Here is a 5,662-nt window from a genome sequence, read left to right on the forward strand (position 1 = left end):
GCTGTGCATTAGCAGGAAGCTGGATCAAAAGCAGAGGAGCCAGGCCGCCAACCTCGGCAACTCGACTTGGGTCTGGGACATCTTTACTAGCCCAAACGCCCACCTCCATCTGAGCCATTATGTGTTTAAGATTTATTTTATTGGAAAGGAAGAGTGACTGAAAGAGAGGGAGAGACAGAGTGAACTTCCATCCACTGGTTCACTCCCCAAATGCCCACAACAGCCAGGGCTGGGCCAGGCCAAGGTCAGGAGCCAGGAACTCCATCCTGGCTTCCCACATGGTAGCAGAGGCCCCAGCACTAGGGCCGTCTTCCACTGCCTTCCCTGGCACAGCAGCAGGGAGCTGAATGGGAAAGAGGAGCAGCCAGGACTGGTACTAGCACCCGGACATGGGGTGCCAACGCTGCAACTGCACCACACCGCGGGCCCCGTCTTAGCCATGCTGAAGCACACGGCTCGGTGGTGTTGAAAACACTCAGTTCCACAGTGCATCTCTAGAGGTTTTTCTAAGAAGGGATTTCTCGCTGTATTAATAACACTTAGGGCACACACATTCTGCGTGCTTTTCTGAGTGCTTTATGTATCCTGTCATTCAATTTTCCAAACGACCTGTGAGGACAGGCACTCCCATTTTCTCTCTTTCAGAGATGAGGAAACCCGGGAGCAGAAGGATTAGATAACTTTTTCAAATTCATCCAATAAAACAACCTGTGGAACCAGAATTCCAACACAGGCGCTCGGGTACAGTTTGCTATTAATCTCTTAATGATTGGCTGCTCTGGCTGGAGAGAGTGTATGGTGGAAAGCCAGCCACCTTGCAAGCCGGGCTAGAGTGTTCTCTCTCCTGCCTATCTTCCATGCATGACTTCTCCTGTATCCCCTGGTGTGGAAAGAGGAAGGAGAAGCTACCGGCAAGCCGGGGCAAGCTGGGGAAGCCAGGGGTTCTGCAGCTTCTCTCTGCTTTCAGGGTAATCCCAGGCCCTGCCCATCCAGTTCTGCTCAAGGACAAGGCGCTCCCGGGCCTGTACAGCCCTGTGCTGGCCAGGTGGACCCCACAATCCCTGATTCATAAGGTTCCTTGAGCCATAGGTCCCCAGGGGTCCCACAGTCCCAGCTCTGGGTCCTGCTGGGACTCAGACGCTCGCAAGAGGCTATTGATCGGGAGAACTGCGTCTCATTGAAGTGGGCTGGGCCTTGATCCCCTTTGGGCCAGCCTGGGGACCCTCCTCTGGGACTTGCCTGCCACAGCTTCACGTTCACCCCCAATCTGCCCAAGCACCATTGGACCTGCTGAGTCACAGGTCCCCGAGGCAGATGAGGTTGAACTGCAGCCAGGAGCAGCCAGAGAGCCTTTCCTTGTCCTGGGTCCCACTCCAGACACTGCCTGTGCCTCCCAAATCCCACACGCCAGCCCCAGTGCCCCGGGAGCTTCTGCAGCATTGCTGCCTACCCATCCACACTGGCCCGACATGCATCAGCCGGCCCACTGCCCGCTGTCTCTCCTTCCCGTGTCCCAGTTCCGAGCGAGCGAGTCACGTGCTGGCTTCTAGCTGCAGAGGCCTGGCAAGGTGAGTGGCTGACCTTTCGCCCGCCTCTGAATATAAACAAGACGTCTGTGTTGGCCAGCCCTCCAAACAGTAAGACGCGAAGTCTGCGTCCAGGGGCAGCCGCCAAGATGACGTGAAACCGCACACACAGCACGAGGGCCATCGGCACGGAGTCTGAAGGCGCCTGCCCCGATCCAAGTCCTGCTACTCACAGCCGCGTGAGCCAGCGAGCAACTTCCTCTTTCTATGCTCTAAGTCGCCTATCTGCAAACTGGACCCAATGAGATTCCCTGCTTCATAGCGTGTTAGAAAGACTAAGTGAGATGACACATAGAGCCCAGAGATACCTGGCACCCAGTAAGCTTTATATGAGGTAGGTGTGTTTCATTTCTCTTTCTGTGTCCCTAAGTTCTTAGAATAGTACTAAGAGCATAATAATACGGCCGGCGCCGCAGCTCAATAGGCTAATCCTCCACCTAGCGGTGCTGGCACACCGGGTTCTAGTCCCAGTCAGGGCACCGGATTCTGTCCCAGTTGCCCCTCCTCCAGGCCAGCCCTCTGCTATGGCCCAGGAGTGCAGTGAAGGATGGCCCAAGTGCTTGGGCCCTGCACCCCATGGGAGACCAGGAGAAGCACCTGGCTCCTGCCTTGGGATCAGCGCGGTGTGCCAGCTGCGGCGGCCATTGGAGGGTGAACCAACAGCAAAAAAAGACCTTTCTCTCTGTCTCTCTCTCTCACTGTCCACTCTCCCTGTTAAAAAAAAAAACCATAATAATAAGCATTTAATAAATGATAGCTTTTATTAAAAAATTTTTATTTGAAAGGCAGAATGACAGTGAAGGAGAGAAAAAGAGAAAAGAGAGTTTGCATCTCCCAGTCACTCCCCAAATGGCCTCAACGGCCAGGGCTGAGCCAGGCTGAAGCCAGGGACCTGGAAGGGTATCAGGCTCTCCCATGTGGGTGGCAGGGGCCCGAGTACCTGGGCCATCATGCGTTGCTTTCCCCGGTGCATTAGCAGAGAGCTGGAGTGGAAGCAGGGCAACCAAGCCTCCATCACCCTAGCCCCAGTAGGTGATGGCTTTGATAGTATACTGCTCCCTATTTCTCGCCTACTTGTTCAGGGAGCGCTGCGGGACTGCATCCCAGAAGTGGAATTCCCAGGTAAAGCAGTGTGCACACTTGGCCTGTTGCTAGGTATTGACAAATGGCCTCAATAAGGCCCCAGCTGACACAGTCATCAGTCCTGAGTGAATGTGCCCTTTTCCTAGCATTGTCACCAATACTGGAGTTTCAGCCTCTTAAATTCTTGCCCAGTGGAAACCAAAACGGTTAGGCAGGAGTAGTAGGTTCAGGCGTTGCACAGCGCAGTGGGGCTGCCGTAGTTCAGAGCCATGTCCTACATATTGTGCGAAGATCCAGAAGACAGGAGTGCTGGGCTCCAGACACAGAGGGAAAATAAGGAAACGGCAAGGCCAAAGGCTTGACCTGCTCAGCCTTGCTGTATACGTGTTGAAATATTACACATTTCCCATAGAATGTACTAGTGCTGTATGTTAATCAGAATGTTTTTAAAATTTTTAAAAATTAATATAGGAAAGAAAAAATTTGCCCATCAAACAGACAGTATTGTGTTATCTTGGTATTTCAATTGTAATTATGCCTGTATTTCAAGTTTAATAGGAAATTTTTAAAAAATATGTAATTGAGGGGCCAGTGCTATGGTGTAGCAGGTAAAGCCACTGCCCACAGTGCCAGCATCTTATAAGGGCACTGGTTCGAGTCCTGGCTGCTCCACTCCTGATCCAACTCTCTGCTGTGGCCTGGGAAAGCAGTGGGAGATGGCCCAAGTCCTTGGGCCCTGCAACCACATGGGAGACCCGGAAGAAACTCCTGGCTCCTGGCTTCGGATTGACGCAGCTTCGGCCATTGCGGCCAATTGGGGAGTAAACCAGTGGATGGAAGACCTCTCTCTCTCTCTCTCTCTCTCTCTGCCTCTCCTTCTCTCTCTGTGTAACTCTGACTTTCAAATAAATAAATAAATAAAACTTAAAAAAATAAAAATAAAAACATGTAATTGATATCACAATTACTTCTAGGGCTGGTGTCGTGGCACAGCCAGTTAGGCCACAGCTTGTGGGGCTGGCATCCACTATCAGGGCACTGACTCCAGTCCTGGCTGCTCCTGGGGAGGCAGCAGAAGACGCCCCAAGTACTTGAGCCCCTGCCACCAGAGATTTCTGGCTCTTGGCTCTGGCCTGGCCCCAGATGTTGCAGGCATTCAGGAAGGGAACCAGCGGATGGAAGCCAGAGGCGAGCATGAAACCCAGGTATCTGATACGGAACACCAGCATGGTAGCTGCTAGGCTGCCAGCTCCCTGGATTTCCATTTAAATGTTGCTGGGTATTGCTACATCGCTTTCTAAAAATGTCCCATCATTTTATACCTTTGCCAACAGAATATGAATGTCCTTTTCCTTGTATTCCTTCCAACCCTGGATCTTATCAGTCTTTTTATTTTTGAAAATCATCTTATTGGTACTTTTACAAGAATCCCTCCAATTGCTAGCAGATTGGGTACTTTTTCTTGTGTTTCTGGGTCATTTTGTTTTCATTTTCATGCCCTTGGAATAATTTCTTGTGTTGTCTTTTTCCAGTTGATCAATCAGAGTGCATTGCATGTTAGGAACAGTCACTATTTCTCCGTGTAACCCCATTTAAACTTTGCTTTCTTCGGAGCAGGATTTGATGAGGGGAGAAAGGAAATGAGGCCCCCACGCCCACCCCCACTTAGCGCTGTTAGCACCCTGTGGAGACGCAAGTGGAAAGCAGCGGGTGAGAGCCAGGGTGGACCGTGCACCTCCCTCCCAGGCCTCCTCCTGGTCGCAGGTAGCACTGCGGACACGTCGCCCACAGTCTTAGACACTGGGAACAGCATCCCTGCCTTCTTCCCAGGCGGCACGCAGGTGCCAAGGTGAGAAAGCAGAGGCCCTGGGCTCCCCGAGGAGGCAGGATTTGTCTCTGCCCGTCCTGAGACACGGTGACTCAGGGAGCTGACTCCAGGGACCAAAGGTCCTGCCTGGCTCCAAACGGAAGGGTTTTTATTTTCCTTTGGATATTTAATTTACAGTTTGTAACCAGTCCAAAATGGAAACTTTATTAGGGGTTCCGATGGCTTAATTTGGGCCATTAACCAAGACTGATGCAATTCTTCCTTCCCAGGGCTCCTGACTGAGAGGGTGCTGGCCAAGCGGGAACCTGTGAAGGTGGGGATTACTGCACAGAGGCCGTTTTATGGCTCCCGGCTCAGCTCCTCTGGAGCCAGCCTTGGCACGAGAAGAAGGCTGGAGGGGCTGGCGATGGCCAACTGTCACCTGTGTCCTCGTGACCAGAGCTGCAGCTGCTCCTCCTGGAGGGCGTCGTTGGCTTCCAACCCCGGTTCACCTTTCCTTGTAGAGCAGACCTGCAGCCAGATCCACGCCTTCTGTTCTAGGCAGCTCCTTCTTGCCCTGAGCAGGGGACCAGGCTGCAGGGGCCTCCCCTCCCACGCACAGAATCAAGGAGATTTATCAAGAGATGACAGAGGCAAGAACCTCCCCGAGATGGGGAATCAAATAAACACACCCTAAAACCCAACTTTATGAGCCAACAGGGGAAATGGGGGCTCGGGTTGAATAGCTTACAACAGTCAGGCCTTATTAATTAGGTGTGATTATGGCATTGTGGTTTAAAAAGAATTCTTATCTCGGAGAGAAGCCCACTGAAATGTTAACACAAGAAATACCATCTTGGGCTTGTTTTCGAAACGGCAGGGTGGAGTCAAAGAAGTATATTTGAAACAAAAGGCACTATGAGTTGAGTTGATTTTATAGAAGCTGGGTGCTGTCTCCCAAGGATTTTACTATACCGTGTTCCTCTGCTTCTGCACATTACGAAATTTTCCACTGGGAGAGAGGAAGAGGAGAGCTTGCCTCTCCCCCTCTCTCACTTTCTCTCTATTCTTCTCTGTATATGAAAGATAAGGCTAAATGACAAGAAGGTACCAGCTGTGGTTTAAATATCACCACCACCAGCAGCAGCAGCCACCACTGTAGCATCTCCCTGGCGGCCACTCCTGC

General features: G+C 51.7%; 1 long non-coding RNA gene across 1 annotated transcript; it reads left to right on the forward strand.

Annotated features, from left to right (window-relative positions):
- Positions 1-1,586: 1,586 nt before the first annotated feature.
- On the forward strand, positions 1,587-5,180 carry LOC138850544 (uncharacterized). Its single transcript, XR_011390438.1, has 2 exons — positions 1,587-1,920; positions 4,767-5,180. It is a non-coding gene; the product is annotated as an uncharacterized lncRNA (long non-coding RNA).
- The last annotated feature ends 482 nt before the right edge of the window (positions 5,181-5,662 follow it).

Source organism: Oryctolagus cuniculus, chromosome 7 (genome assembly GCF_964237555.1).
Source record: "Oryctolagus cuniculus chromosome 7, mOryCun1.1, whole genome shotgun sequence".
Lineage (NCBI taxonomy): Eukaryota > Metazoa > Chordata > Mammalia > Lagomorpha > Leporidae > Oryctolagus > Oryctolagus cuniculus.